The following is a 12586-nucleotide window of genomic DNA, read 5'->3' as shown; positions in this document are numbered from 1 at the left end:
TGGGTCATGGTTCCTGGGTCTTGGGTCCTGGCTGCAGGATCCCGGGGTCTCAGAGCTGGTGTTGGGCCACTGGTGGGTGGGGCAGGTTCCCGAAACAGCTGGTTGCAGGGTCTGGGATGTTTCAAAGCTTGTGTTGGCCTGCTAGTGGGCAGGGCAATGGCCCAGATGGTCCCAGGGCTGGTATTGGCTTGTTGGTGGATGGGCTGGGTTCATAGGCTGAGGGGCTATGGTAGTCCTATGGCTAGTGTCTGCCTGCTAATGGGTAAGACTGTTCCTGAGGCTACAGCAGGCTCACTGGCGGGTCGGCCCAGGGATTCTGGGGCTGGTGCCTGCCCACTGGTGGGTGGAGCTGGGATCCCAGGGTCTCTGGCTGGAGGGTCCTGGGGGTATCAGGTCTAGTGCCGGTGCACTGTTGTGTGGGACCAGGTTCTGGGCCCTCTGGTGGGCAGGTCCATGTCTAGGGGTGGCTGTGGGCTCTGAGGTTCTGAAGGCAGCCTGCTTGTTGGTGGGTGAGGCTTTGTCCCTGCCTGGCTAGTTGCTTGACCTGAGGCATTCCGGTATGGGTGTCTACAGTCTGGTAGGCAGGGGCAGATGTGGGTCCTGAGGCTAATAAACTAGAAGGAGAATTCCAGAATGACACTTGCCAGCACCAGTGTCTATATCTCCAGGGTGAGCTGCAGTTGCCTCCTGTCTCTCTGGGAGATTCTCCAAGATCAGCAGGTAGGTCTGACCCAGGCTTCTTTCAAATTATTGCTTCTGCCCTGGGTCCCAGAGCATATGAGATTTTGTGTGCCCCTTTAAGCATGGAATTTTTATTTCCCCCCAGCTCTCTGGGACTCCCAAAAGTAAACCCCACTGGCCTTCAAAGCCAAATGCTCTGGGGAGCTCATCTTCCCAGCAAAGGACCCCCAGGCTGGGGAGCCTGAGGTGGGGCTCAGACCCCATGTTCCTTAGGGAGAACCTCTGCAGTTGTAATTATCCTCCCATTCGTGGGTTGCCCGCCTGGGTTTATGGGTCTTGACTATATCATGAGTTCGCCACACCTACCCAGCTAGTTGTTGTTTTTTAGCATAGTTTTCAAAGTGCATCCATGTTGTAGCATAGATCAAAATTTCATTCATTTTTAAGGCTGAATAATATTCTTTTGTACTTATATACCACATGTTGCTTATCCATTCATCTACCAGTGAAAGTTTGGATTGTTTCCACCTTTTGACTATTGCGAATAATACTGCTATGAAGATTGTTGTATATATATATGTTTGTGGATATGGGATACTAGAGAGAGAAGTGTAATATGAGTCTAAAACAAACAGAAGGAAAGAAACAATAAAGATCAGATCAGAAATCAATAACATCGAAAACAGGAAATTGATAGATTAAAATTAATGAAATGGAAAGCTAATTCTTTGAAGAGATCAATAAAATTGGTAAATCTCTAGCCAGGCTAGCTACAAAATAAAGAGAGAGAATACAAATTGCTAATATCAGAAATGAAAGACTGGTCATCTCTAGTGATCCCAAAGATATTAAGAGGATAATAAAAGAATACTATGAACACTTCTATGCTCATAAATTTGATAACTAGATGAAATGGACCAATTCCTTGAAAGACACAACCTACTAAAACCCACACAAAGAATTTTGTGCAACCCCAAACCTGTTAAGTCTCCTTCAGTGGCCACTAGGTTTCTGGTTTTCAGAACTGCTTTAGTTGTGAAGCTATTGCCTTTTCAAAGCTACTGAGGAGCTAAGGGAGGGGAATGAAATGAGTGCTAGTTAAAGCACCACCAAACTCACTGTTCTTACCAAAATGCAGTAATTTTTCTTAAATAAATCCTCCTTGGGTTGTTGCAAGACTTAGGTTAATTTCCAGACTTCTGAAAAAGTTGATTTTGACAGTTTTTGCAGTGTTCTCCTTGCTTTTATGGAGAAGCACATTTTTGGAACCTTTTTTTTGCCCTGCTGCACCTTAATTTTCTTCTCTTGGGCAGTATGTCATAGAAATCACTCCGTATCAGTTCTTCATTCCTTTTTACAGTTGTATAGGACTCCATTGTGCCAATGTTGCATAATTTATTCAAACACTCTCTTATCTATGGGCGTTTCAGTTGTTTCCAATATTTTGCAATTACAAACTATGCTGCAATGAACATCCTTGTGCATATGTATTTTTGGATTGTTGGAAGTTCATCTTCAAATATAGATTCTTAGAATCGGGATTTCTGGGTTGAAAGGTTATGTTAGGTATGGCCAATTTCTCTGTGGAAGTGTTGCACTGATTTGTATTCTCAGCAGCAATGTACGTGAGTGACTGCTTCGGCACAGACTCTTCAACAGATTCTGTCATCACACTTTTTAATTTTTTGCTTGTCTGATAGGTATCTCAGTGTGGTTTTAATCAGCAGTTCTCTAATTATGTACTGAGTTTGAACATTTTTCATGTACTTAATGGGCATTTTTATATCCTATTTTTTTTGTTGAATTGTCTGTTTTTATATTTTCCTCACTTTTCGATTGAGTTTTTGGTCCCTTGCACTCAATTTTTTAAAAATTTCAAATTGCTCTTTATTTTTATAGAGTTGTTAATCACAAGTTATGTCTGAGATTTGACATATTTTCTTGTGCAAATATTTCAGATCAAATTAAATGCCTTTTTTCCGGTGGCTATGGTTCACTTTGATTAAATTCAAGCTGTTTGACCATGTCATTAATTGACTGTTCTTAATTCTGGTGGAAGTTCTGGAGATCAGCGAGAGTTTCAGAAAAATTCAGCAGCCTGAGTAATTTCCATCACAGCCAAGCCAGACGGACTGAGATTCCACTGTTGAACGAAACTCCTGTGTGGGGTTGGGAGTGGAGATGGGAGTAGTTGTCAAGAAGTTTTATAAGAAAGTGTCAGAAATTAGGAAGCATGGGTCATCATTTGCCTTTAAGAGAGAGAGAGGGGGATATTAAGCAAAATAAATTTTGAGCAAGGAGAAGGGGTTATAACTATGAAAAGAATACTTTTAAAATGAAGGTTAACAGCCTTGGGCAGATAAGCAGGAAAAAAGAAAGGTCAAGCAAGAAACAATTATCATAGATTTGATACTTATTTATTGAGTATCTATTACGTATAAGACCCTCTTCTAGGGCGGGTAGGGTCTATGGGAAATACAAAGATAAACAAGGGCAAATCTCTTGTCCTAATTTAGAGGCATGAAACCAACAATGTTGCCTTTTGTTTAAACTATAGTTTACTAAGTTCTTACTATGTGATAGGTATCACTCAAAGCACTTTACCTCTCTTATCTCTAATTCTCATAAAAACGCTGCCAGGTTGATATTATTACTCTTTTTTTTTTTTCCTGAGGAAGAGTCTAGAGTCACAAAGCTAGAAAGTTGTGCAATTTGAATTCAGATCTGCTTAAAGAATGTCAATATGTATTGTGAATAGTACTTTATAGTCGATTCTGTTAGGACAAATCAAACCAGTTTAGCCTGAAGTAACAACGACTAACCTTATTTCGTAATTTCCATGTGCGGAGGACAGCAGTGAAAAATTTACATGGATCATCATATGTAATCCTGAGACAGAATTTAAATGTTTGCATTCTCTACATTCTCTGTGACACTAACATCTACCTCATTGCTTATGCTGAAATCTCAGGTTTCATCCAGGACTCCCAACTCACCCACATCTGTTTGGTTTATAAATCAGTAAATTCTGCCTCTTCAATAGCTCTTTAATTCATCTTTCCTTCTTAATCCTCACAGTCACTTTCTTAGTTTGAGCCACCATTATCTCTTAGATTGATTACTTTAAAAGCTTCTGAACCCCTCTCCTTGCCTTTCTAATTCACTTGCACCAAGCCAATTTACTATTCTTCCTAAATTGCAGAGCTAAGTTTGTCTCTCCTCCAGTGCTCCTCCTAACCCTAACTTGATAGTAATCCTCCCTTGACCCACTCTACGTCAGTTATACTGAATTGCCTGCTCTTTCTTCCCTGGTACTGCCTCTATGTCCTTCAATTTTCAAGAGTCCTTCATATATTAAATTTATTAGTCCTTCGCCTGTGGTATACGTTGCAAAAGTTTACCCATTTGTTAGTTGTCTTTTGACTTTGTTTATGGTGCATTTGCCATGCAAATTTTGAATAGGTAATCAAATTTATGAAATTAGTTAATTAATTGCCTCTGGAATTTGAGTCATAGAAAGTCTTTTCCTACACCAAGATTAAAGAGGAATTCCCCCATGTTTTCCTCTAATACTTGTATGGTTTCATTTCATACATTTAACTCTCTAATCTATTTGGAGTCTATTTTTTTGACTATGGAGTGAGATATGGATGTAGTTTTACCTTTTTCCTCTTGAAATCATCTGGGTCCAGGTTTGTTTGTTTGTTTCTTTGGTGGAGTTGTCCCCTAATAACTTTGTGTTGTATATTCCTTCTATAGAAACTGATCTGTTTCATCATTCTAACTCTAACAGGGTCAATTTTGGTAACTTGGATTTCCTTAGGACATTATTCATTTCCTGTAGGTTTTCAAATTTGGTTTCAAATTTGTTTACCTAGAATCTCATATGAGTTTTAAAATTTCTTTTGTTTCAATGCTGATTTCACTCTTGTCATTTCTTATTTTGCATATTTGTTCTTCCTTTATCCATTTTTCTCTTGATAAAGTTAGATCATAATTTTTCTATATTGTTCATTTATACAAAACTATATTTTAATTTTTAGACCATTTTTCTATCTTCCTCTTCATTAATTTCTGCTTTTACTTTTATTATGTCCTTTTTTATGCTTTCTTTTGGTTTACTTTTAAAATTTTTTTCTAGCTTTATGAGCTAGGATCTTAACCCAGTTTTCTGTTGTTTCAGTTTCCTGAATAAATATGTTTAATGCAAAAAAATTTTTTCCCTGATCACTTCATTAAATATATTCCATAGATTCTGATATGTAGTGCTTTTATTGTCGTTATTATTTTTTAATTCTGTAATTTCAGTTTGTAGTTCCCATTTCACACAGAAATTAATAGGAGATCCCTAAATTTTCAGGTAGAAAGACCTTTCTATTTTTGTTTTTATTAGCATATTCTCATTGTGATTGCATTTTAATCAGAGAATGTTGCTTGTAATATTCACATTTTATGGAAACTACTGATATTTTCTTTGTGAGCTAATAAATGATCAGTGTCTGTACCATAGACACTATTGTCATGGTGTAGACTTCAACATATATTCAAAATACCTGTCCTACGGATTATTGTTTCCTAATCAATATGTACATTCTGTCTCCATCCATACTGTTTTCCACTTGATTTGGATCGTACTGAAAATGGTGCATTGAAGCCTCCTATTATTAGCGAATGTTTATCTATGACTTCTTGCATTCTTTGTAGTTCTTGCTTCAAAAAGGTGGTTGCTGTGTCATTTGGTGCATAAATATTAATGTGTTATCTGTTCATTGTGGACTGTGACTTTTGCAGTACAATTGTCCTTCTATGTCATGTTTAATACTTTGGGGCTTGAATTATACTTTGTGTGATATCAGGGTCACTATGCTTTCTTTTGCTTTCCGCTTGCTTGGTGAACTTTTGTCTATCCCCTTATTTTTAGTCTTTCTGAATGATTTTGTTGTAGGTGTGTATCTTGCATACAGCATATAGTTGTCATTTAATTAGTTTACTGAGGTATAATCTACTAAACAGAATTTGCCTGTTTTAAGTGTACTGGCCAATGATTTTTAGTAAATTCATAGAGTTTTGCAAACATCAACCACAATCCAATTTTAGAACATTTACATCACCCCCAAAAGATCCCATTTTGGGGGAAACTTCACATATCAATAAATGGAATTATACAATATGTGTTTCTTTTGCATCTGGCTTCTTTCACTTAGCATAAAATTTTTGAGGTTCATCTTTGAAGCATGTATCAGTGTTTCATTCCTTTTACTATTAAATAATATTTTCTTGTATGGATAGACCACATTTCGTTTATTCATTCAGGGGTTGATGGACATTTGGAGTTTCTATTTCTTGGTTACTATGAACAAGGCTCTTATAAACTTTTCTGTACAAGTTTTCATGTGGACATAGGTTTTTAATTCTCTTGAGGATATATCCTTAGGAGTGGAATTGCTAGGTGATATGCTAACTCTATGTTTAAATTTTTGAAAATATAAAGGTCCCAGTTTCTCCCTATTCTCACTAACAGTTGTAATCTTTCTTTCTTATTATAATCATCTTAACAGTTATATAATGATATTGTGTTTTTAATTTGGGTTTTCCTAAAGATCAATGAGATTAAATATCTTTTCATGTATTTATTTGCCTTTCCTATATCTTTGGTGAAGTGTCTATTCACATCTTTTGCCCATTTTGAAACTGGGTTATTGCTCTTTTTCTTTCTGACTTGGAAGAGTTCTTTAAATATTCTGTTAAAGTCCCTTGTAGATACATAATTTGCACTTAATTCTCCCATTCTGTGGGTTGTCTTTTCACTTTGTTGATGTGTATTATCATGCATTTTAATTTTATGTATTTTTGATGCTTTGGCATCTTGGGGCCTTGCTGACTCTAGAGGGACTGCTCCTCCTGGGGCTAGCCAATTCCTGAAGATAGCAAATTATTTCCTGTGAGCACGCCTTTTATAGACAAGCCAATTACTCCAGAGCCCACACCCCCAACCAACTCTTCTACGTGACTCCTATACTCTAAGATACAATATTCTTCTGTTCTAATCACCCCAGGGCCAGGTACCAGATAACTAGGGACAGCTCCTATGCCCCAGAGCCTGCTGAAATTATTTAAGATAGCCAATACTAAGCCTGCTTACCACATGCTTTGCCCATTCCTTCCTGTGGAAATGACAACAAAGGCTCTTGACCATATGTTCTCCTGCTTGCCATGCCTCCTGACCAACCTCTCGCTTCCCCATGTGGCCTCTCCGCATGTCATGCCATGCCTCTTATTTCTAGAGACCTGTGAGTATAAACTTCTTCCTTCATGACAGTCATCTTTGTGTCCGCATGTCTTACCACATCTGATTGAGACAAATCCTGGGTTCCCTTAAAACATGATAGTGTCCTTTAAAGCACAAAAATTTTCAATTTGGATGAAGTCTAATTTATCTATTTTTTTCTTTTGTCACTTTTGTTCTTGGTGTCATATCTAAGAAGGCTTTGCCTAAACCCTTTCACATTTGGTATCAATATTGAGTTTGCATGATATATTTTTTCCACCCTTTTACTTTTAATCTATGTATATCATTATATTTGAAGTGAGTTTTCTTTTCAGAGTGAATATAATTGGGTGATATTTTTTCATCCATTCTGAAAAATTTTGTCTTTTAATTGATGTGTTTAGATCATTTAAATTCAATGCAATTATTGATAGAATTGGATTTAAGTTTACCGTTTAATTATTTGTTCTGTTTGTTCCCTTCGTTTTTTATTGCAGTGTTTTGCCTTTGCTAATTTATTTGGTTTTTGGAACATTTTTAGTATTCATTTTATTTTATCTATTCTGGTTTTGACTATATATCTTTGTATACTTTTCTTAGTGGTTTATCTAAGATATATATATATATCCCTAGTATATAGAAATATACTATATTTTTATATATAGTATATATAGTGTATATATATATAAATATATATTTCAACCATATAGTTTTCTTTCCCTTTTTCTTTTACTATTGTAATTGTCTCATGTATTATATTTATATACATTAAAAACCCCATCAGTAAATGTTATAATATTTTCTTTCAACCACTAGACATATTTTAAAGAACTCAAATGACAAAAAAATCTATTATATTTAACATTTCTGTTACTTTCCCTTCCTTTCTGATACTCTATATTTCCTTCTGGTTTTATTTCTTTTCTGTCTAAGGAAATTCATTTAGCAATTCTTTTAGAGCAGATCTGCTGGCATCAAATTCTCTTAGTTTTTCTTCATCTGAGACTGCCTTTATTTAACCTTTACTCCTGAATAATATTTTCAATGGATATAGAATTCTGGATTAAGAGTTCTTTTCTTTTAGCATGTGAAAAAGTTGAGCCATGTTTCTCTGGCTTCTATGATTTCTGATGAGAAAATAATACCACATGATTCAAATTATTATTCCTCTCTAAGTAATGAGAAGTTTTTTTCTGGCTACTGTTAATATTTTTTTCATGTCTAGTTTTCAGCAGTTTGATAATGATTTGTCAGAGCATGATTTTCTTTGGGTTTATCGTGTTTAGGGTTCCTAAATTTTTTGAATATGTAGGTTTATATCTTGGCCGAAATTTGGGACGTTTTCAGTCTGTATGTCTTCAAGTATTTGTTATGCACCACACTTTCCTCTCCTTATGGGACTTCAGTGACATGAAAGTCATAACTTTTGGTCTTGTCCCATAGGTCCTTGAGCCTCTGTTCGTTTTTTTAAAAATCCTTTTATTCTGTCATTCATACTGAATAATTTCTATTGCTCTATCTTCATTGAGCCCATCCTGTGAGGGGTTTTTGTTTGTTTGTTTGTTTGTTTTGGTTATTTTATTTTTAAGTTTTATACTTTCCATTTGGTTGTGCTTTATAGCTTCTATCTCTTTTCTGAGCCTTTTTGTATTTCCTTTTATTTCCAGAATGTTTGCCCTTACTTCTTGGGAGTTAATAATAGCTACTTTAAATGCTTTGTCAGATAACTCTCACATCTATTTCATGTTGATGTTGGCATCTGTTGTCTTTTCCTAGGAGAGTTGATATTTTCTGGTTCTTCATATTCTTTCTTTTCCATATTCTTCATTTCCAGTGATCATCATCTTTGTGTAAATCCAATTTTCTTCCACCATTCTCCTTTAATATTGTAAACAGCTTTATTGAGGTTTAATGGGGGCATATAATAAACTGCATGTATTTAAAGTGTACAAGTTGGTAAATTTTGATACATGTAGACACCTATGAAACCATCACTACAATCAAGATAATGAGCCTATCGGTCACCCACAAGTTTCCTCATGCCCTTTGTAAACTCTTCCTCCTACCCTCTAGCAAACACTGGGCTGCTTTCTGTCACTATAGTTTGCATTTTCTCATGTTTTAAGTAGAATCATAGAGTATATATTCTTTCTTTTTAAGATTCATCCATGTTGTTGCTGGCATCAATAATTCATTCCATTTTAATGCTGAGTAATATTTCATTGTTTGAATGTACCATTTTCCCATTCACCTGCCGATGGCCATTTGGGTAGTTTCCAGTTTTTGTCTATTACAAATAAACCTCCTCTGAGCACAAGTCTTTATAAGAATGTATGCTTTCTTTTTTTTTTTTAACATCTTTATTGGAGTATAATTGCTTTACAATGGTGTGTTAGTTTCTGCTGTCTAACAAAGTGAATCAGCTATACATATACATATATACCCATATCCCCTCCCTCTTGCATACCCTCCCACCCTCCTGCGTCCCCTCCCACCCTCCCTATCCCACTCTTCTAGGCAGTCACAAAGCACCAAGCTGATCTCCCTGTGCAATGCAGCTGCTTCCCACTAGCTATCTATTTTACATTTGGTAGTGTATATATATTAATGCTACTCTCTCACTTCGTCCCAGCTTACCCTTCCCCCTCCCTGTGTCCTCAAGTCCATTCTCTACGTCTGCATCTTTATTCCTGTCCTCCCCCTAGGTTTGTCAGAACCATTTTTTCCCCTTTAGATTCCATATATATGCATTAGTATATGGTATTTGTTTTTCTCTTTCTGGCTTACTTCACTCTGTATGACAGACTCTAGGTCCATCCACCTCACTACAGATAACTCAATTTCGTTTCTTTTTATGGCTGAGTAATATTCCATTGTATATATGTCCACATCTTCTTTATCCATTCATCTGTCGATGGACACTTAGGTTGCTTTCATGTCCTGGCTGTTATAAATAGTGCTGCAGTGAACATTGTGGTACATGACTCTTTTTGAATTATGGTTTTCTCAGGGATTATGCCCAGTAGTGGGATTGCTGGGTCATATGGTAGTTCTATTTTTAGTTGTTTAAGGAACCCCCATACTGTTCTCCATAGTGGCTGTATCAGTTTACATTCCCACCAATAGTGCAAGAGGGTTCCCTTTTCTCCACACCCTCTACAGCATTTGTTGTTTGTAGATTTTCTGATGATGCCCATTCTAACTGGTGTGAGGTGATACCTCATTGTAGTTTTGATTTGCATTTCTCTAATAATTAGTGACGTTGAGCAGCTTTTCTTGTGCATCTTGGCCATCTGTATGTCTTCTTTAGAGAAATGTCTATGTATGTCTTCTGCCCATTTTTTGATTGGGTTGTTTGGTTTTTTAATACTGAGCTGCATGAGCTGTTTATATATTTTGGAGATAAATCCTTTGTCCATTGATTAGTTTGTAAATATTTTCTCCAATTCTGAGGGTTGTCTTTTCATCTTGTTTATAGTTTCCTTTGCTGTGCAAAAGCTTTGAAGTTTCATTAGGTCCCATTTGTTTATTTTTGTTTTTATTTCCATTACTCTAGGAGGTGGGTCAAAAAAGATCTTGCTGTGGTTTATGTCATAGAGTGTTCTTCCTATGTTTTCCTCTAAGAGTTTTATAGTGTCCGGTCTTACATTCAGGTCTTGAATCCATTTTGAGTTTATTTTCATGTATGGTGTTAGGGAGTGTTCTAATTTCATTCTTTTACACATAGCTGTCCAGTTTTCCCAGCACAACTTATTGAAGAGACTGTCTTTTCTCCATTGTATATCCTTGTCTCCTTTGTCATAGATTAATTGACCATAGGTACATGGGTTTATCTCTGGGCTTTCTATCCTGTTCCATTGATCTATATTTCTGTTTTTGTGCCAGTACCATATTGTCTTGATTATTGTAGCTTTGTAGTATAGTCTGAAGTCAGGGAGTCTGATTCCTCTAGCTCTGTTTTTTTCCCTCAAGATTGCTTTCACTATTTGGGGCCTTTTGTGTCTCCATGCTAATTTTAAGATTTTTTGTTCTAGTTCTGTAAAAAATGCCATTGGTAATTTGATAGGGATTACATTGAATCTGTAGATTGCTTTGGGTGGTATAGTCATTTTCACAATGTTGATTCTTCTAATCCAAGAACATGTTATATCTCTCCATCTGTTTGTGTCATCATTGATTTCTTTCATCAGTGTCTTATAGTTTTCTGAGTACAGGTCTTTTACCTCCTTAGGTAGGTTTATTCCTAGGTATTTTATTCTTTTTGTTGCAATGGTGAATGGGATTGTTTCTTTAATTTCTCTTTCTGAACTTTGTTTGTTAGTGTATAGGAATGCAAGAGATTTCTGTACATTAATTTTGTATCTTGCAACTTTACCAAATTCATTGATTAGCTCTAGCGGTTTTCTGCTGGCATCTTTAGGATTATGTATGTATAGTATCATGTCACCTGCAAACAGTGACAGCTTTACTTCTTCTTTTCCAATTTGTATTCCTTTTATTTCTTTTTTTTCGCTGATTGCTAGGACTTTCAAAACTATGTTGAATAATAGTGGTGAGAGTGGACATCCTTCTTTTGTTCCTGATCTTAGAGGAAATGCTTTCAGTTTTTCACCATTGAGAATGATGTTTGCTGTGGACTCTCATATATGGCCTTTATTATGTTGAGGTAGGTTCCTCTATGCCCACTTTCTGGAGAGTTTTTTATCATAAATGGGTGTTGAATTTTGTTAAAAGCTTTCTCTGCATCTATTGAGATGATCATATGGTTTTTATTCTTCAATTTGTTAATATGGTGTATCACATTGATTGTTTTGCGTATATTGAAGAATCCTTGCATCCCTGGGATAAATCCCACTTGATCATGGTGTATGATCCTTTTAATGTGTTGTTGGATTCTGTTGCCTAGTATTCTGTTGAGGATTTTTGCATCTATATTCATCAGTGATATTGGTCTGTAATTTTCTTTTTTTGTAGTATCTTTGTTTGGTTTTGGTATCAGGGTGATGGTGGCCTCGTAGAATGAGTTTGGGAGTATTCCTTCCCCTGCAATTTTTTGGAAGAGTTTGAGAAGGATAGATGTTAGCTCTTCTCTAAATGTTTGAGAAAATTCACCGTGAAGCCATCTGGTCCTGGGCTTTTGTTTGTTGGAAGATTTTTAATCACAGTTTCAATTTCATTACTTGTGATTGGTCTGTTCATACTTTCTATTTCTTCCTGGTTCAGTCTTGGAAGGTTATACCATTCTAAGAGTTTGCCCATTTCTTCTAGGATGTCCATTTTATTAGCATAGAGTTGCTTGTAGTAGTCTCTTATGATGTTTTGTATTTCTGCACTGTCCGTTGTAACTTCTCCTTTGTCATTTCTAATTTTATTGATTTGAGTCCTCTCCCTCTTTTTCTTGATGAGTCTGGCTAAAGGTTTATCAATTCTGTTTTTCCTCTCAAAGAACCAGCTTTTAGTTTTATTGATCTTTGCTGTTGTTTTCTTTGTTTCTATTTCATTTATTTCTGCTCTGATCTTTATGATTTCTTTCCTTCTACTATCTTTGGGGTTTGTTTTTGTTGTTGTTGTTCTTCTTTCTCTAGTTCCTTTAGGTGTAAGTTTAGATTGTTTATTTGAGATTTTTCTTGTTTCTTG

Source organism: Delphinapterus leucas, chromosome X, assembly GCF_059928025.1.
Source record: "Delphinapterus leucas isolate spDelLeu-1000000601 "Yukka" chromosome X, BTC_Dleu_Yukka2, whole genome shotgun sequence".
Taxonomy (NCBI): Eukaryota; Metazoa; Chordata; class Mammalia; order Artiodactyla; family Monodontidae; genus Delphinapterus; species Delphinapterus leucas.
The sequence above is the reverse complement of the archived record's forward strand: the minus strand, read 5'-3'. Positions refer to the sequence as shown.